The following is a 21,277-nucleotide window of genomic DNA, read 5'->3' on the forward strand; positions in this document are numbered from 1 at the left end:
TAGAAGTAATGCAGAATTGTTTTGCCATAGCCTTTGTTTTCTCTCGCAATTATTTCTGTGTTTCTTCTGTTTTATAAAGGAAATGGATTGTGTTTAGTAATTTCCTCTGTACCTGTAACCACGAGAGTAAACTTTTTATTACATCTAAACTTGTTTATTCTTGTATACATGCTAGACCATAGACTAGTTGAAATTTTCTGTGTTACCATGGGTCTGTGAAAAGATCTTGTCTTACTGGTCTTGTATTCCTAGGAAATTTCAGTATGATGATATCACTTAAACACTGTAACTGTGGGACATTGGCAGGAGCTTGGGGATATTTTTAGCTACTTGGAACTCTTATTGTAATGGTATTTATTAGTAATTCAAGACAAATTTTATTAATTATGCTCGATGGGTTTATTGCCATCCAAGACTGCAGTGTTTTAGATGACTAGAATTTAGCTTTTTAAGAACCCCAAATTTTTATTTCAGCTCTTTCAGTGGAAAATTTTCTAAAATATGCAATTTCCTTCTTAATGAGAAGATAGTGAACATAATAGGACTTGTAATTTCCCACTCGGGGTCATCTCTTTATTCTTTTGTGAGGACGCACAGTAATGCTTTTGGAAGGGGTCAGCATGTTGGGCTTCTTCCTACATTTAATGGTCATTTGTCAACAGATATTTACTGAGTTCTTTTCTAGGTCTGGAGATTCAGTGATGAAGGCATTATTTCTTGCCCTCAGAAGGTTCACATTGTAGTAGGGAAGATAAACCAGGTAGTAAATCTTAGGACACAATGGGATGTTTACAGTGAAGAGGAGAGGCCAACCTGGAGTATATGGGTTTGAGATCCATACAGATCTGGGTTCAAGTTACAGGGTGAATGGAGTTGTTAAGTTCCATCTAGCATTTGCGTGGCCAGACATATGCATGTGTAGTGTTTATTTCTGTCGTGGCAGTAAAAAGACTTCTCCTGTAGTTTATTGGCCTATAAAATAATATAATTTATGACATCATTGGAAAAGTATTTTTATTCCTACGTAGGGTCATTTGTTTCTAGAGTAAAACAGTTTTAACACCATATACAAATAAAAGCACTTTTATTCAACTGAACATGCATTTATTGAATATGTAATATATATGTACATTTTGTTTGCTAGATGTCTTGATGAATAGACAATTAAAAATCCTTACCCTTAAGTAACTCCCAAGTTAGCACGGATGATAAGGGCTCAAATACTTATAATATGGTGTAGAATTGAATGAGCAATTTAAGATAGAAACATTTGCTGTAGAAGACCATACTTCTAGGGAGGAACTGGCAAGGATTTATGGAATAGGTGATGTCGAAGCTGCATCATGAAAGATGGCTAAAATTGGGGGAATTTGGGATGAGCATTGTACTTGGATGGATTAGCTTGGAGCTTAGTACTGGCAGTAAATATATTAATACTTTGAAAGGAGAGTAATTTTTATAGAGGACCCTGGTGGAAGACAAGACTGGCACGATAGGTAGGTGTATGGCCCTTCTGTGAAGGCCCTTGAATGCCAGGCTGAGGAGGGTGTTCTTAGCCAGTGAATGTGACCAAGTGACTGTTTTTAAAGTGGCAAATGATACTATTGCAGCTGTCCTTTAGCCCACTGGCAAAATGGGTGAGTATTAACTGAGGGGAGGTCATGTGGTCTAGGGTGAAGAGCACTGAAATTATCAATTGGTTTGAATTCTGGCTTCAGCACTTAATATGCTGGGGGGACTTCAACTTCAGGCAAGTTGCTCAAAACCTTTCTGAGCCTCTGTTTCCTCATAGAGAAAATGGGGATAATGATTCCTTTTATATGGCTGTCTTAAATGACATAACATTTATGAAATCACCTTTAATAATTTGTATGTGCAGTTTGTTTGGGATTTCAGCCTAGGTGGTCTGTTTTCTTTCTTTCCAATCTTCCTATACCTTGTATTGATTTTTGTTGTCTTCTGTGGTAGCTCAGACCTCCAGTACTGTGTGGTAGTAGGGTTCTCATCTTTCTACTTTGTCTAGGATTTCTAGTACAGCATGATACAGACATCTTTATCTTATTTAATTCTTAAATATGATGTTTGCTATAGATTGTAGGTAAATATCCTTTATCAGAATAAGGAAATTCTCTTCCTAATTTGGAATCTAAAAAAAAAAATGAGTGTTGAATTGTAGGATACTTTTTTGCTTGTGTTGCAATTATCTTTTTCCCTGCTCTTTACTCTTTTAGTATGATGAATTATATCTAATAGATTATATTTCTAATTAGTAGACAAACATTGTCTAATAACCTCTTAGAACTAGTTGTGGCTATTATCACTTTTTAAATATTCTGATTGAGTTTGCGTAATACTGCTGTAGGCTATTCCTGAATGTTTGGTAGAACTTGTTTGTGAAATATATGGCCTGATTTCTTTGTGGGATGATTTTAAACTACAGATTAATTTTCTTTAGTGGTTATAGAACAATTTAGACTATCTTTCTTCTTGAGGTAGTTTTGTTAAATTGTGTTTCTTAGGAATTTATTCATTTCATATGTTATCTAATTTTATAGCATTAAGTTGTTCATGGTATTATTTTAAGTTTCATGGTGTCTGTAGTTAGTTGTAGCCCCCTTTTCATTGTCAGTATTTATTTGTGCTGCTCTGTCTTTATCTGTCTTGCCAGAGCTTTGTGTCTTTGATTACATTTTGCAAAGAATCAGTGTTTGGCTTTGTTTAGCCTAATTTTTTTTTCTTTTTATTTCTTTAATTTCTGTTTTTAATTATCTTCTTCCTTTACTCTCTTTTGGTTTATGTTGTACTTTTCTAACTTCTTAAGTTGAATGTTTAGCTTCTTAATTTATAACGTAAGTTTTCTTTTCTAACATAAGTTTTATAACGTTTTATAAGTTTCTTCTTTTATAACATTTTTTTTGTTGTTGTTGTTGTTGTTTTGGTTTTTTTGTTTTTTGAGACAGGGTCTCATTTTGTGGTCCAGGCTGGAGTACGGTGGTGCAATCATGGCTTATTGCAGCCTTGACCTCCTGGGCTCAAGTGATCCTCCTACTTCAGCCTTCTGAGAAGCTGGGACCACAGGCATGTGCCGCCATGCCTGGCTGATTTTGTAATTTTTTGTAGAGACGGGGTCTCACTGTGTTGCCCAGGATGGCCTTGAACTCCTAGGTTCAAGCAGTCCTCCCACCTTGGCCTCCTAGTATTGGGATTGCACATGTAATCCACCATGCCCAGAGTAACATAAGCATTTAAGGCAATGAATTTTCTTTTTTTTTTTTTTTTTTTTTTTTTTTTTTTTTTTTTTTAGCTGAAAGGCTCCACCAATAAATTTTTTTTTTTTTTTTCTTTTATTATTATTATGATTATTATCATTATTATACTTTAGGTTTTATGGTACATGTGCGCAATGTGCAGGTAAGTTACATATGTATACATGTGCCATGCTGGTGCGCTGCACCCACCAACTCGTCATCTAGCATTAGGTATATCTCCCAATGCTATCCCTCCCCCCTCCCCCCACCCCACAACAGTCCTCAAAGTGTGATGTTCCCCTTCCTGTGTCCATGTGTTCTCATAGGCAATGAATTTTCTTTCAAAATACCGCCTTTGCTATAGCCAAGAAGTGTTTTGTTTTGTTTTGAGACAGGGTCTCACCGTGTCACTGGAGTGTGGTGGTGTGATTAATGGCTCACTGCAGCCTCCACCTCCTAGACTTAAGCCATCCTCCCACCTCAGTCTCTTGTGTAGCTGGGACCACAGGTGCATGCCACCATGCTGGCTAATTTTAAAATTTTTTGTAGAAACGGGGTCCCACTGTGTTGCCCTGGCTGATCTCGATCTCCTGAGCTCAAGCATCCACATCAGCATTTATTATTTTCTGACTCTTTTAGTAATAGCCATTTTAACTGGGGTGAGAAGACATCTGCTTGTGGTTTTGATTTGCATTTCCCTGATGATTAGTGATGTGGAGCACTTTTTCATGTACCTGCTCTCCATTTGTTGTCTCCTCTTGAGAAATGTCTTTTCAGATCCTTTGCCCATTTTTAAATCAGAATGTCTTTTGCTGTTGAGTTCCTTATATATTCTAGTCGTTAATCCTTAGTTGGATGAATAATTTTGCAAATGTTTTCTCCCATTCTGTGGATTATGTCTACTTTGTTGATTGTTTCCTTTGCTGTGCAGAAGCTTTGTACATTTTCATTTATTTTTCCTTTTGTTTTGTTTTTCTAGGGGATTGATTTTGGTCTCCCCTGCTCCCACCTCCATTCTGTTTTTACCCCTCCAGTGATTTAGAAGTTTTATACTTTATTTCTAGTCTTTTAGTGATTGCCCTTTAAATTTTACCATGCTTACCTAAGATAATTAAGTATAAGGTTGAGTATTTTAACTATCCTTCTAAAACAATATAAAGGCTTTAGAGTACTTTTGGCTGTGGTCATATCCTTGTTTTGATCAAATTGTCTTTTTTTTATTTTTTAGTTTTCTACCCTCCCCCCACACTCTTCATAGACACAGTCTAGTGGTTAGGCACATAAACTAGAAACTGAAACCGGCAGCCTGGTGTGACACCCAGCTCTGCTGCCTACCGGATAGTGTTGGGTAAGCATTTAACCTGCCTGTTCCTCAGTTTCCTCACCTATAAAATGTGGACAACAAAAGGATCTTTCTCATAAGGCTAAGGCTTTTAAATGAGAAATATAGTACCTATAAAGCATTAAGAGCTATACCTAGAAGTTGATAAGTACTGTATAATAATATGAGTCTGCTGTTTCTGCTTTATTGTTCTGTTTTGAACAGACATTGTTTAATTTTACCTACATATTTAACAATTTCTTTTTTCGTTGTTTCTTAGACCTTCCTTCTGAGACATTTTCGTTTTACCTGAAGAATATTCTTTACATGTTATATTGCGAGGTCAGTTGGCCTGAAATTTCAGCTGTTATTCTTTTGAAATGGTCTTCTTATTTCACTCTAATTCTTAAAAGACAATCTTTCTGGGAATATAATTGTGTTTTCTTTGAGTGCTTTGAAGATACTATTTCATTGATTTTGGCAGCCAGTGCCACTGTTGAGATGTCTCTGTCATCTAATTGTCATTCTTTTGTAAGCACCTGTCTTTTCCTTTTGGCTACTTCTGAACTCTTCTCTTGGTGTTTTTATTGTGCACTTTTACTAAAGTGTGCCCAGGTGTGGATTTCTTCTTTATTTCTCCTGCGTGGCATATATTGTGCTGCTTCTTGTGTCTGTGCATTTTTTTTTTTTTTTATCAGTTTTGGCAAATTTTCAGTTGTTATGTCTTCAGATATTTCTTTTCCATTTTCTCTGTTCTGTCTCTTTAGAATTTTAATTAGATTTGTCCTTTTTAATCTGTCTTTCATTTCTCTTGATCTCTTATATTTCTATCTCCTTGTGTCTCTGTGCTATAAAAAAAATTGGGTAATTTCTTGAGCTATTAGATCGAGTTCATTAATTCCTTTTTTAGCTGATGTCTTAATTGTAGACTGCATTTTATTGAAGGAATAGGTTTTTCATTTCTAAAAGATTTGGTTCTTTCTGGCATCTTAGATAGTGTCTTGCTTTCTAATTCCTTTAAACATTTCAAACCTAATTATTTAAAGTTCTGTTTATTTCAGTTTCTGAAGATTTGGGGATCTAAATTTGTTGTTTGTACTGAGAACTCATGGTGACTTATTTTGTGTGTTTAGTAATTTTTAATTGTAAACAGATTTTTGGTTGAACCTTATCTAGGGGAATCCTTATTTCCTAAATTGGGACAGTTTGCATGCAGCTAAGATTTGTATTTGCTCTGACATACAAGGATGTTAGAATTGTGGGACACTTTAGCCTGTGAATCCTGCTGAATGTGTGTGACTCAGGTTCAGCCTCTGTACCTAGAGGTTGGACCAAAGTCTGGATATCTGATGGAATGACCAACTGTCTGGTTAGTCCAGGACTGAGGGGTTTCCTGGGATGTGGGACTTTCAGTGCTATAACACTGGGACAGTTCTGGGTAAACTGTGACTATTGGTCACCCTAATTCCGATTCCAGTGCTTGTTTTGTATCCGCTTGTGTCCCCTGTCAGATGACCCTGGCTTTCCCTTATGTTTATGTGTATGTGCCTTCCTTAGAGACTTCCTGTACTTTCCTGCAAGTCCAGCAATTAAAAATTACATTTGTTGTAATTTACTCAAGATCTAGTAGTGTGCAGAGGCCCTTTCAGAGCATCGTGGAAGTGTAACATGTAATTTTACTTTTTACTTCCTGAGAACATCTTTTCATGTTGTTTTGTAGTCTTCTACCATATAATTATTAGTGGTTTTATAGTATTCTGTTTTATGTCTTTATCAACGTTTATTTAACCAATATCCTGTTTGGACATACTGATTATCTCATATTTTTCCCTTATACAAACACTATAAGAAATCCTTGTAGCCAAGTCTTTGTACAGTGTAAGATTATTTCCTTACGATAAACTTCCAGAAGTAGAATTGATGAATCAAAAGGTTTTGCAGCATTTTAAGTCTGTTTGAATTATATCACCAAATTACTCTCTCATTTCTGTGTACCCTGTGTGACATGTGACACAGGCTATTATTTCTTTCAGATTTTGTTGCTTTGATAAATAAAATGCCCCCCTTTTTAATGAAGGCACCTGACTTTTGATACTGGTGAGCCCCAATATGGTACCACAGTATTTTAATATCTGAGTATCAGGTGTAGATTCACTCTTAAGAAGTAGCTAACTCCCACTTTCTTTTAAACTACTGATCAAGCGGTTTGTCTCCAAGCTCCATTCCCTCCTCTCTCTGTACAGATAATTAGATGTTCATATTCTCAGAATCGGCTGTTGAAATCAGCCATATAAAGTAAATAGGGAGTAGCTTTCCTTGAAAATACACCTCTTTGTGATTCTCTGAACTTGGCAGTGGACCCCTGGCCCTTGTGGCTTTTGCTCACAGGGCTGAAATGCCCACAGCCTTGGGCTTCCAAGTGGCTGGTGTTGACCTGGGGTTCACACAGAGAAACTCATTCAGTTCATGTTTATTGTTTCCCACTTCCTTAAACTGAGGCAATGTGCCATGCTCAGTACCTTATTGAACACTTAATTCAGTGCAGGGGTACTGGTGGGAATTGCAGGTGGCATAAAAATTGGAGTAAAACATAGCCTCTGTTTATGAGTATATGATTTAGGTAGGGATAATTAATTAAATAAAAAAATACCTCTACCACAGGCAGAAAGACCCTTGCTATATGAGTCTGCTTATGTGCTCAGAGCTTCTGTGTGCCACACCTGAAAGAGATGGTTGTGTTCTGAATAAGAGAATTCTATAGACTCCACCTCTGTAAGTTACAACACAAGTCAATGGGAAAATGATTTGAGACTACCACAGTTGTAGAAACACATCTTTTGAATAATCCTAGTCATACATTATTTATCCCACTAGCACGTTTTGAGAATTAGAGGTAGAAAATGATAACACAATAAATATATAAAATCATTGTTAAATCCCATTACCTTTGCAGGGATGTTAGTTTCTTCTGGATGTATGTGTTTCCCTGCGTTTGTCAATAGCCACATAACGAGTGGCTACTGAGAGTATTCCAGCCTTCAAAGGCAGGCTCTGAGTGCAAATTTGAACCAGCCTCGAGGCAGCCATTAAAACTAATTAGGAAACAAAACTGCCTCATGCTCAGTGAGTATTTGTAGGTTCTGGAAAATCCTTAAAGGAAAGGAGTGATTCTAATTAGAAGCACGTCATCAGGCCAGGCGTAGTGGTTCACTCCTGTAATCCCAGCACTTTGGAAGACCGAAGCGGGTGGATCACCTGAGGTCAAGAGTTTGAGACCAGCCTGGACAACATGGTGAAACTCTGTCTCTACCAAAAATACAAACATTAGCTGGGCGTGGTGGTGGCCACCTGTAGTCCAGCTATTTGGGAGGCTGAGGCAGGAGAATCGCGTGAACCAGGAGGCAGAGATTGCAATGAGCCGAGATCGTGGCACTGCACTCCAGCCTGGGCGACAGAGCAAGACTCCATCTCAAAAAAAAAAAAAGAATAAAAAAAGCAGGTTGTCATAGTTACTTTATTTAAAAAGAAATGCAGAGTTCAGGACCTGCTGCCATCTGTGGACAGAAGGGCAACGAAGGGAGGCCTGGGTGTGGAGAGGAGGAAAAGGGACAGAAAGCACAGGATCCCTGTTCCTAGGTAGTAGAGTGTGAGGACATCCTGTGTCCACACCCTCCATGGGTCCCTAAGGTAGCAGAGTCAGCCTCCCAGGAGGAGAAACTGGGATGTGTTTGATTCAAATCATAAAACAGGAAATTCTCCTCCTCCTCCTCTACTTCCTTCTCTTCCTCCTCCTCCCTTCTTCCTCTTCCTTCTCCTCTCTTTTCTTCTTTCTTCTTCTTCTTTTTTTGAGACAGGGTCTGGCTCTTGTTGCCCAGGCCTGGAGCACAGTGGTGTGATCTCAGCTTACTGCAACCTCCACCTCCCAAGCTCAAGCCATCCTCCTACTTCAGCCTCCTGAGTAGCTGGGACTACAGTCATATGCCACCATGCCCGGCTAATTTTTGTAGAGACTGGGTTTCGCTATGTTGCCCAGGTCCTGGGCTCAAGTGATCTGCCTGCCTTGGCCTCTCAAAGTGCTGGGATTACAGGCATGAGCCACCTTGCCTGGCTTCCTCTCTTTCTTTTCCTCAACCCGCAAGCAAACCTGTAGTCAAAAACTGAAACATTAGGGTGTTTGCATATTTTATTGAAAATGTTCTACTATATATTTTTTTCTTGCTTTGTGTTCATGTGACACGTGTATATTTTTTTCCAAATCTACTTTTCTGTTTAACCACTGTCTTACATTGTTATCCTTTAGAAAGAAATAGGACTTTGTTCTGAAATTTTATATCCATTCATTACTGTTAATGTGCATTTTCTTTGTAGACACCTTAGCTTGAGAACTAAAATAGCATCTTTATGCTTTACTGGAATTGTCCAGATTGGGAGAGTACCCCTTACGGTTGGATACAATAATTAAAAAAAAACTTCCTTACTAATTTTTCTAAAAGTCCCCCAGGTCTGATGCCTAATGTAGTTCACAGCTTGTTAAACCTGTTTATATATCAGGTTTCTCAAGTTAAAAAATTCTCAAATTAAAAAAAAAAAAAACTTACTTGCTGTGAGATATACATACAGAAGTATATGTTATAAAGTGTATATATGTAATAAAGAATAAAGTGAACACCCCATACTACCACCCAGGTAAAGAAATATGGCCAGCATTGGCCGGGCATGGTGGCTTACGCCTGTAATCCCAGCACTTTGGGAGGCCGAGGTGGGCAGATCACAAGGTCGGGAGATCGAGACCATGCTGGCTAACACAGTGAAACTCCATCTCTACTAAAAAATACAAAAAAATTAGCCGGGCCTGGTGGCGGATGCCTGTAGTCCCAACTACTTGGGAGGCTGAGGCAGGAGAATGGCATGAACCCGGGAGGCAGAGCTTGCAGTGAACCAAGATTGCACCACTGCACTCCAGCCTGGGCAACAGAATGAGACTCCGTCTCAAAAGAAAAAAAGAAATATGGCCAGCATACAAGCAACACACCTTTGTGTGCCTCTCCCGGCTCACAATAGCCACCCCCCAAATAAGCAACACGCTGCTTTTTGTAATATTTTTTCTTTTTAATTTTTAGTCATACCACCAATGTATTCTCTATTAACTGATAAAATTAGTTTGGCTTGTTTCTGAACTTCATATAATTGATTCATATTATAGGTATTCTTTCGTAAGATCCTTCCTTCCCCTTCCTTTTCCTTCCTTTTTTCTCTTTTTCCTTTCCTTTTCTTAATTTCTCCTTTCTTTCCTTTCCCTTTCCTTTCCCATTCCTTTTTCTCTTCGCTTTTCCTCATGGCTCACTGCAGCCTCGATTTCCTGGGCTCAAGCAATCCTCCCATATTGGGGGAACCCACCCCCAATATTTCAACGTAGGTTCTTTCTATTTCCCATAAGTGTCGGCTGGCTGAGAAATAAAGAGAGACAGTATAAAGAGAAGAATTTTACAGCTGGGCTGCTGGAGGTGACATCACATATTGGTAGGACCGTGATGCCTGCCTGAGCCTCAAACCAGCAAGTTTTTATTAAGGGTTTCAAAAGGGAAGGGGGTGTAAGAACAGGGAGTAGGTACAAAGATCACATGCTTCAAAGGGCAAAAAGCAGAACTACTGATAAGGGTCTAACAGATCACATGCTTCTGAGGGAACAGGACAAAGGGCAAAAGCAGAACTACTGATAAGTATCGGGGGAACCTGCCCCCAATATTTCAACGTAGGTTCTTTCTATTTTCCCTAAGTGTCAGTCGATCTGAGAAATAAAGAGAAAGAGTACAAAGAGAGGAATTTTACAGCTGGGCTGCTGGGGATGACATCACATATTGGTAGGTCTGTGATGCCCCCTGAGCCGAAAAACCAGCAAGTTTTTATTAGGGATTTCGAAAGGGGAGGGAGTGTATGAACAGGGAAAAGATCACGTGCTTTAAGGGGCAAAAAAGCAGAGCAAAGATCACATGCTTCTGAGGAAACAGAACAAGGCAAAATCAGAAACTCCTGATAAAGGTCTATGTTCAGCAGTGCACGTATTATCTTGATAAACATCTTAACAGAAAACAGGGTTTGAGAGCAGAGAACCAGTCTGACCTCAAATTTACCAGGGCTGGTGTTTCCCAATCCTAGTAAGCCTGAGGGTACTGCAGGAGACCAGGGCGTATCTCAGTCCTTATCTCAACCGCATAGGACAGACACTCCAGAGCGGCCGTTTATAGACCTCCCCCTAGGAATGCATTTCTTTTCCTAGGGTCTTAATATTTAATATTCCTTGCTAGGAAAAGAATTTAGCGGTATCTCTCCTACTTGGCACGTCCGTTTATAGGCTCTCTGCAAGAAGAAAAATATGGCTCTATTCTGCCTGACCCCGCAGGCAGTCAGACCTTATGGTTGTCTTGCATTGTTCCCTAAAATCGCTGCTATTCTGTTCTTTTTCAAGGTGCACTGATTTCATATTGTTCAAACACACATGTTTTACAATCAGTTTGTACAGTTAATGCAATCATCACAGGGTCCCGAGGTGATGTACATCCTTAGCTTACAAAGATAACAGGATTAAAAGATTAAAGTAAGACAGGCGTAAGAAATTATAAGAGTATTATTAGGGAAGTGATAAATGTCCATGAAATCTTCACAATTTATGTTCAGAGATTGCAGTAAAGACCGGTTTAAGAAATTATAAAAGTGCTCTCCGTCTACTTCTCCCTCTCCCTCTCCCATCTCCCTTCTTTCTTCAGTCTCCCTCTCCTTTCTTCGATCTCCCTCTGTTACCGAAGCTGGACTGTACTGCCGTGATCTCAGCTTGCTGCAACCTCCCTGCCTCGGGCTCTGGTGATTCCCCTGCCTCAGCCTGCCAAGTGCCTGGGATTGCAGGCGTGCACCGCCACGCCTGACTGGTTTTTGTATTTTTGGTGGAGAAGGGGTTTCACCGTGTTGACTGGGCTGGTCTCCAGCTCCTGGCCTCGAGTGATCTGCCCGCCTCAGCCTCCCGAGGTGCTGGGATTGCAGACGGAGTCTCGCTCACTGAATGCTCAATGTTGCTCAGGCTGGAGTGCAGTGGCATGATCTCGGCTCGCTACAACCTCCACCTCCCAGCCGCCTGCCTTGGCCTCCCAAAGTGCTAAGATTACAGCCTCTGCCCCACCGCCACCCCATCTAGGAAGTGAGGAGCGTCTCTACCTGGCCGCCCATCGTCTGGGATGTGAGGAGCCCCTCTGCCCGGCCGCCCCGTCTGGGAGGTGAGGAGTGCCTCTGCCCGGCCGCAACCCCATCTGGGAGGAAGTGAGGAGCACCTCTGCCCGGCCGCCCCATCTGGGAAGTGAGGAGCACCTCTACCTGGCCGCCCCGTCTGGAAGGTGAGGAGCACCTCTGCCCGGCTGCCCCGTCTGGGAAGTGAGGAGTGCCTCTACCCGGCCGCCCCATCTGGGAGGTGAGGAGTGCCTCTGCCCGGCCGCCCAACGTCTGGGAAGTGAGGAGCGCCTCTGCCCGGCCGCCCCGTCTGGGAAGTGAGGAGCGCCTCTGCCCAGCCACTCCGTCTGGGAGGTGAGGAGCGCCTCTGCCTGGCCGCCACCCCATCTGGGAGGAAGTGAGGAGCGCCTCTGCCCAGCCGCCCCGTCTGGGAGGTGAGGAGCACCTCTGCCTGGCCGCCCCGTCTGGGAGGTGAGGAGCGCCTCTGCCTGGCCGCCCTGTCTGGGAAGTGAGGAGCGCCTCTGCCTGGCCGGGAAGTGAGGAGCACCTCTGCCCGGCCACCCCGTCTGGGAGGTGAGGAGCGCCTCTGCCCGGCCACCCCGTCTGGGAGGTGAGGAGCGCCTCTACCCGGCTGCCCCATCTGGGAAGTGAGGAGCGCCTCTACCTGGCCGCCCCTTCTGAGAAGTGAGGAGCGCCTCTACCCGGCTGCCCCTTCTGGGATGTGAGGAGCGCCTCTACCCGGCGCCTCTGCCCGGCCGGGAAGTGAGGAGCGCCTCTGCCCGGCCGGGAAGTGAGGAGCGCCTCTGCCCGGCCACCCCGTCTGGGAGGTGAGGAGCGCCTCTACCCGGCCGCCCCATCTGGGAAGTGAGGAGCGCCTCTACCTGGCCGCCCCTTCTGAGAAGTGAGGAGCGCCTCTACCCGGCTGCCCCTTCTGGGATGTGAGGAGCGCCTCTACCCGGCCGCCCCATCTGGGAGGTGAGGAGCACCTCTCCCCGGCCCCCCATCGTCTGGGAAGTGAGGAGCGCCTCTGCCCGGCCGCCCTGTCTGGGAAGTGAGGAGCGCCTCTGCCCAGCCGCCCCGTCTGGGAGGTGAGGGGCGCCTCTGCCCGGCCGCCACCCCGTCTGGGAGGAAGTGAGGAGCGCCTCTGTCCGGCTGCCCCGTCTGGGAAGTGAGGAGTACCTCTGCCCGGTTGCCCCGTCTGGAAGGTGAGGAGCGCCTCTGCCTGGCCGCCACCCTGTCTGGGAGGAGAAATTCTTCTGCCTTGGGATGCTGTTTATCTATGGCCTTGCCCCCAGCCCCGTGCTCTCTGAAACATGTGCTGTGTCAACTCAGGGTTAAATGGATTAAGGGCAGTGCAAGATGTGCTTTGTTAAACAGATGCTTGAAGGCAGCATGCTCTTTAAGAGTCATCACCACTCCCTAATCTCAAGTACCCAGGGACACAAACACCGCAGAAGGCCGCAGGGACCTCTGCCTAGGAAAACCAGAGACCTTTGTTCATGTGTTTATCTGCTGACCTTCTCTCCACTATTATCCTATGACCCTGCCATATCCCCCTCTCTGAGAAACACCCAAGAATGATCAATAAATACTTAAAAAAAAAAAGAAATTATAAAAGTATTAATTTTGGGAACTGATATATGTCCATGAAATCTTCATAATTTATGTTCCTCTGCCGCAGCTCCAGCTGGTCCCTCCATTCGGGGTGCCTGACTTCTTGCAACAGATAAGGGTCCAACAAAGATCACAAGGCAAAGGGCAAAAGCAGAACTACTGATAAGGTTCTGTGTTTAGCAGTGCACGTATTGTCTTGATAAACATCTTAAAAACAGAAAACAGGGTTTGAGAGCAGTGAACTGGTCTGACCACAAATTTACCAGGGCAGAGTTTTTCCTTACTCTAGGAAGCCTGAGGGTACTGTAGGAGACCAGGGCATATCTCAGTCCTTATCTCAACCGAATAAGACAGACATTCCCAGAGTGGCTGTTTATAGACCTACCCCTAGGAATGCAATTCTTTTCCTAAGGTCTTAATATGTAATATTCCTTGCTAGGAAAATAATTTAGTGATACCTCTCCTACTTGCACGTCCATTTACAGGCTCTCTGCAAGAAGAAAAATATGGCTCTATTCTGCCTGACCCCACAGGCAGTTAGACCTTATGGTTGTCTTCCCTTGTTCCCTAAAAATCGCTGTTATTCTGTTCTTTTTCAAGGTGCACTGATTTCATATTGTTCAAACACACGTTTTACAATCAATTTGTACAGTTAACACAATTATCACAGTGGCCCTGAGGTGACGTACATCCTCAGCTTACGAAGATAACAGGATTAAGAGATTAAAGACAGGCATAAGAAATTATAAAAGTATTATTTGGGAACTGATAAATGTCCATATTAAAATGAAATCTTCACAATTTATGTTCCTCTGCCACAGCTCCAGCCAGTCCCTCTGTTGGGGGTCCCTGACTTCCCGCAACATCTCTCCCTTTCTTTTTATATAAATGTGCCATGGCGATGAAGGCGTGTTCGTTCTCCCAGTTTTGACGCAGGATTCTTTGACTGGTCCGGCACACGGTATCCAGATTCCTTCTTGATCTCGAACCAACATTACACTTTTCCTGGAGTCAAAACGGGAGTTAACACAAGTGTATAAATGACAATTAATGCATTGGACAGTTTGATTGTTCGTCCAAATTTTGATATTTTCCACTAACAGTATGTAAGGAGGCTTAACACAACTCTGTATAGGAGTAGTCAGGTTGGAGGTAAACAAAGCAGAATGTTTGAATCTACGTTGATACTGAGGGAGAGGAGCGGCAGGGGCAACGCCCAATGTTCTCCGCCGTAAAGAAGCAATCCAAGGTGCCTGGGGATGCCGAAGAGGTAGAGGAGCATACCTGGGTCAAGAAGAATTATCATAATGCCAATTGGAGTCCCATAAAGGAGAATCAACATCAAAAAGAGGGAAAAGGTTCAAAGGGGATTTATCATGGGGTTCAGAATCACGGATGCAAGGGGCAGTAGTGGGGACAACAGACAGAAAAGTTTCCCCTTCCCATACTTGCAGTCTGGACATGGCAATAGCCAATTTCCAAAGTTCTGGGTGTTCTGGGCTCAGAATGGGGAGTATCCATACTAGGCCTCGGTCGGGGTGGGGGGTAATGTCTTTATCTTCCCGTTTTAAGGAAAAGGATGAGCTGAACCTCCTATGCAAAGTAGGATGATGATCCTCGTCCTCCCAATAAGAAATATAAAATAAGTAGCCTCCAGGCATTCCCTTCTGCCAGAGGAGCAATTGTTTTTTAAATAGCCCTTTGGTGCCCAGTCTATTACTAAACCGTATGAGTCATGTTTTTAATACTACTGCATGTGAATTAACACAATCTTCCCAAATTAAAGTTTTAGATGAGCCCTCAAAATTTTTAGGACATGGTTTTCCTACAGGTTTATATTGAAGGTATGGGGTATCTCCTATTACTCCCCCTTTCATTTGTCTTAAAGGAGAAAGGGAGAGGCTGGAGACCAAATGTCCCCATTCCCTTGTGACTGATCTCTCCGGAAGGTAAGCAGCCCAGACTTGAGTTCCTAGATGGATACAACCAGGTGCATGTCCAAAGCACAGAGGAGGGTATTTATAACCCATAGTAACATTAAATGCAGTGCTTTCTTCTCCTGGTTGAGCGGGGCAATGTTCATCTGTAGCTCCAAGCAGCCACACACGATATCGTTAGCATAGATGTCCACAGGAGCATCCATCCAGGTGAGAGGTTGAATAAGTGGGGGGAAAAGGCACATAAGCCTAATAAGAATAATTTTGTGTAGCAGGTAAATCAGTTTGAGGGGAAACTGGTGAGACAGAAAGTATAAGGGGGAGAATTATTAAATAAAACCTATTATAAGCGAGATCCAGTGCTAAAGGAGGAAGAGAAGAACAGGGGGATGTTATTTTCAGGCTAATAGAAATGGTGAGATTTTTAGGTTCGTAAGGAGAAAAAGAAAGGGAATTAGGAGAAGTGGGATTAGAGGGGTCTCTTGCCATTAGGGAGGATTGAACCACACCCATTTTAATTTGGCATGCCAGTTTCTGAGGAGTCGGCACAGATCTCATCAGGTATGAGGGCGGTCTCTGACGTGGACGTCTCTTCCCTGTGGTTTTTATTGTCAGTATTCACACGAAGTTTAAGTCTCCTAGTGGGCACCCAGACGGGATTGATGATCTCCTGGTGAAACACAAGTATACCCTCTTTCCCCCGTTATAATTGTTCCAGGTTCCCAGGTATTGGTCTGGGAGTTTTTCCATAACACTGGCTTGCCTTCGTTTAGGGAGAATTTTTTGCCTGTTCAGCTGCAGTCAGAGTATGTCTTTAGGAACATTTAGAAAGTTTAAAGTAAACAATGCTAAATGTAACTGGGAGTGGGAAGTGGTTAAATTATGCTTTTGTTGCTCAGACTGTTTGGACAATTGAGTTTTTAAAGTGCAATTGGCCCATTCCGCCACAGCTTGTCCCTGAGGATTGTAAGCGATTCTGGTAATAGGGGAAATTCCCCATTGTTGCATACATAAATCAAAAGCCTTACTGATGTATCCAGGGGCGTTGTCTTTATTTGATATGGAAGCCCTATAACTGCAAAGCAAGGACACAGATGTCTTTTAATATTGGCCATGCCTTCCCCTGTTTGGCAAGTAGCCCAAATAAAACCTGAAAAGGTGTCTACAGAAACATGTACATGTGAAATTCTGCCAAAGGAGCTAACATGAGTCACATCCATTTGCCATAAATCATTAGGAGTTAGGCCTCTGGGATTAATGCCAGGTTCCTGATTTGGAAGTACAAAAACTTGGCACTGAGGGCAGTGGTGGACAATAAGCTTAGCCTCCTTCCAGGTGAGAGCAAATTTCTCTTTTAATCCAGCAGCATTGACATGAGTGAGATTATGGAACTCCTGAGCTTCTCAGGTTGCAAAAGAGACCAGTCGACCTTATCGTTACCAGCAGACATGGGTCCCAGTAGAGTGGTATGAGATCTAATATGTGTAATATAGAAAGGGTGTCTACATTGGCGAACCTCCTGTTGTAACCTTGAAAATAAAGAAGCCAATTCAGAATTACCAATATGTTTGATAGTAGCCGTTTCTATATTTTTAGTGGCATGTACAACATAAGCAGAATCAGAGACAATATTTAAAGGTTTGGGGAAATCCTGTAAGGCAATAATTACAGCAATTAACTCTGCCTTTTGAGCAGAGGTATAAGGGGTAGAAATAAGCTTGTCTATAGGACCCACATAACCAGCATTTCCATTACTGGAGCCATCAGTGAACACTGTAATGGCCTCAGGAATGGGCTGATCTTTGGTCAATCGAGGGACTACCCAAGAAGTCATTTTTATAAAATCAAACAATTTGTTTTTTTGGATAATGATTGTCAACAACACCAATAAAATCAGCCAAGTGAATTTGCCACAGTATGGAATGTTGAAAAGTGGCCTGAACTTCGAGCTGATTTAAAGGAACCACAATTAAATTCGGATCAAATCTGGAAAATTTAAGTATTCTACACTGAGCTTGTTCAATTAGGGTGGCCATTTGGTCCAGATAAACAGACAAAGTTTTTGACTCAGAATGAGGAAGAAAACACCACTCCGCTAAGTCATTATGTTGAACTATTAGCCCAGTAGGGGAGTGCAATGAAGCGAAAACCAGAAGCTGAAAAGGCTGAGACGGCTGTACACTAGACAACTGGGCAGTTTGGATTCTTTCCTCCATGAATTCCAGTTCTAGTGAAGCCTCAGGGGTGAAAGTCCTGGGACTGCAGAGATTGGAGTCTCCACACAGCATAGAAAACAAGTTAGATGGCGCATATGTTGAAATGCCTAAAGTAGGTCTTAAATAATTAGTGTTACCTAAAAGTTTTTGGAAATCATTTAAGGTTTTCAAAGAATCTCTCCTAATCTGAACCTTTTGAGGTTGAATATATTTTTTATTGAACACCATTCCTAAATATTAAACAGGAGTGGTCTGTTGAATTTTATCCTGAGCGATGTGTAATCCAGCCTCTGTAACACGATGGCTTAAAAATTGTTAACAGTCAATTCTTTATCAGTGGGGGCAGCAATTAATATATCATCAATATAATGAAGAATATAGGCCTGGGGAAATTGAGCTCAAACTAGTGAAAGCACCTGTCCAACATAAAGCTGGCAGATGGTAGGGCTATTCAGCACTCCCTGAGGAAGTACTTTCCATTGATAACGAGCTACAGACTCCTGATTATTGATAGATGGTACAGTAAAAGCAAATTTTTCACAATTCGATTTATGTAAAGCAATATGAAGGATATAGTCTTTAAGATCAATAACTATGAGAGGCCAATTCTTAGGTATGAAAGCAGGGGCAGGCATGCCGGGTTGGACGGCTCCCATAGGTTTAATTACAGCATTAATGGCCCTTAAATCAGTTACCGTCCTCCACTTGCCTGATTTCTTTTTTACCAGAAACACAGGAGACTTCCAGGGGGAGAGAGAAGGTTCCACATTTCCAAGTTGTAACTGTTTAGCAACCAATTGAGTTAAAGCCTCCAGTTTTTCTTCAGAGCGGCCACTGCTCAATCCAAACAGGTGTTTCAGATTTTCATTGTAGGGAGGCATAGCAGTGGCTGTCGTTGAAAAGGATGACCTAAACCAGCCCTCTTCTACAGTAACTTGAAGAGGTTTAGTAATTCTTTCATGTCTTGGACCGAGACCGAGTCTGGGAACAAACCCCATGTTTTCCATTATATGTTGACTGGGAGCACTGTAAGAGTTATGTGGAATATTAATTTCAGCCCCCCATTATGTCAGCAAATCTCTACCCCAAATATTAGTGGAGATTGGCGTGATATAAGGCTGAATTTTACCCTTTTGACCCTCAGGGCCAGTGCAAGGCAAGATAAATGTGCTCTGGTGAACTTCATCAGCTTTTCCAGTCCCCGCTAGTTCTATGTTAGTGGGATGTTTACGCCAGGAGGAAGGCCATAAGTTAGAGGAAATAATAGAAACATCAGACCCAGTATCTAGTAGGCCCTTAAACTTTTTTCCTTGAATGCATATGGTGCAGGTGGGCTGTTGTTCAGAAATTACATTAATCCAATAAGCGGCTTTTTCACCATCAGAGCCCATCCTAGGGCCCCGTGTCTTATCTCCTTTGTTTAAAACAATATTAGGTAGTAAAAGTAATTGAGCAATTGACTCACCGGCCAGAATGGAAACAGGAATTTCAACGTAGGTTCTTTCTATTTTCCATAAGTGTTGGCCAGCTGAGAAATAAAGACAGCAGTATAAAGAGAGGAATTTTACAGCTGGGCCGCCGGGCGTGACATCACATGTCAGTAGGACCGTGATGCCCGCCTGAGCCTCAAACCAGCAAGTTTTTATTAAGGGTTTCAAAAGGGGAGGGGTTGTAAGAACAGGGAGTAGGTACAAAGCTCACATGCTTCAAAGGGTAAAAAGCGTAACTACTAATAAGGGTCTAATAAAGATCACATGCTTCTGAGGGAACAGGACAAAGGGCAAAAGCAGAACTACTGATAAGGGTCCAACAAAGATCACAAGGCAAAGGGCAAAAGCAGAACTACTGGTAAGGGTCTGTGTTGTTTTCAGTTTGAAGCTGATGTAAACCCTGCTGCTGTGAATACTTTGTATGTGAATACCTTATATCTACCTCCCCTTGAGCACTCACAGAGAATGTGTCTGGTGCACACACTCAGGAGTGGGAATGCTATTTGCAGGATATACACATCTTCAGTAATACTAGTAATACCAAACTATTTTCCAGAGTGGTTGCATTCTTACAACTTGTAATGAATATGTTTCTGTTAAAATTGTGTAAGTGGAAAATATCTTCCCTAATTTATCTCCAGTCTCTAACGTTAATTCAAACGATTTAAAAAACAAAACAAACCAAAAATGCTTTTTTACCTCTCCACTCCCAATGGTAAATTTTATCTGTGTTGGTGGAAAATAGGAATCAGATAACACAAAATAAATGGTAGTGAAAATAAGTTAGAAAGTAGAATATCTAATTGGGGACAAAAGACGGAGAGAACACAGCACAGGGGCCTTGTGTATAATATTAATAGCTGCTTAATGAAGATTTATTGGTTGATTAATCTGTGGGTGTCTAACATACCTGATACACCATCCTGTCTCTAGGTTGAACTTTCCAAGCAAGTTCTGGGGCTCCTTCTTTGCCATTAGAACTGGATCGTATGGAAGCTAGAGTGGGAAGCATCTTATGTGTTTCATTACTGGCATCTAGAACCCTAGCAGGTCATTGATTCAATTAGACACATGTATTCTTTGGTTTAAGATTCTAATATCCTAAAAGCAGGTATGGGTTTTGTACTGATATACAGGAATGTTCTGAAAATAAGCTGTAATTATTAGAAACAGGTTTGTTTCTAATAATGTCTGTGGAGGTCAGCATTGTTTATTCTTAATGAAAACACCCAGGATTGCTCTTGGGCCTGTGTTACAATGTTCAGGGTAAAAAACATCGTAATGACAAGCTGAGTAATATTTACTTTCAATCTGTTATTGAAAGGCTTTATATGAATAGTTGCTTTTTAACCAACTTATCTCATTTTTAAAATTGAGGGGAAATATATATACCATTAAATTTACCAATTTTACCTTTTTTTTTTTTTTTTTGAGATGGGGTCTCACTCTGTCACCCAGGCTGAAGTACAGTGGTGTGATCATGGCCCACTGCAGCCTTGAGTTCCCAGGCTCAAGCAATCCTCCCACTTCAGCCTTCCAAGTAGCTGGGACTACAGGTGTGCACCTCCATGTCTGGCTGATTTTTTTATTTTTTGTAACGACAGGGTCTTGCTATATTGTCCATGCTGGTCTGAAACTCCTAGTTTCAAGCCATCCTCCTGCCTCAGCCTCCCAATGTGTTGGGATTATGGGTGTGAGCCACTGTGCCCAGCCCATTTTTACCATTTTTAAAGTGTACAGTTCAGTAGTATTAAAGTACATTCACATTATTTTGCAACCATTTGCCTCCAGAACTCTTTTCATCTTACAAAACTAAAACTCTATACCCATTAAACACTAACTCTTTATTTCCCCTCCCCTCAGTCCCTGGCACTCACCCTTCTACTTACTGTTTCTATGAATCCTACTGCTATCTACTCTTGGTCCCTCATATCACTGGAGTCATAAGGTATTGGTCTTTTTGTGACTGGCTTGTTTCACCTAGCATAATGTCCTCAGAGTTCATCCGTTTGGTAGCATGTATCAGAATTATTTTAAGGCTGAATGATATTTCATTGTGTGTGCATGTGTGTGTGTGTGTGTGTGTGTGTGTGTGTGTGTACATATACTACATTTTGTTTACCCGTTCATCCATCAGTGGACATTTGGGTTGTTGCTGGGTATGGTGGCTCACACCTGTAATTCCAGCCCTTTGGGAGGCTGAGGTGGGAGGATGGCTTGAGCCCAGGAGTTTGAG

The 21,277-nt window shown here is 42.1% G+C and overlaps 1 protein-coding gene across 5 annotated transcripts in view; it reads left to right on the forward strand.

Moving 5' to 3' along the window:
- TULP4 (TUB like protein 4) overlaps positions 1 to 21,277 on the forward strand; it is a 287,119-nt gene that overhangs the window by 53,286 nt on the left and 212,556 nt on the right. For 2 of the 5 annotated variants that reach the window (XM_063666777.1, XM_063666778.1), the window contains one exon: positions 11,756 to 12,989. The exons of the other annotated variants lie outside the window; for them this stretch is intronic. The gene's annotated coding sequence lies outside the window, so the exon portion shown is untranslated. The remainder of the gene's footprint in view (positions 1 to 11,755; positions 12,990 to 21,277) is intronic. 5 annotated transcript variants of the gene reach the window in all.

Source organism: Pongo pygmaeus, chromosome 5 (genome assembly GCF_028885625.2).
Source record: "Pongo pygmaeus isolate AG05252 chromosome 5, NHGRI_mPonPyg2-v2.0_pri, whole genome shotgun sequence".
Classification (NCBI taxonomy): Eukaryota; Metazoa; Chordata; class Mammalia; order Primates; family Hominidae; genus Pongo; species Pongo pygmaeus.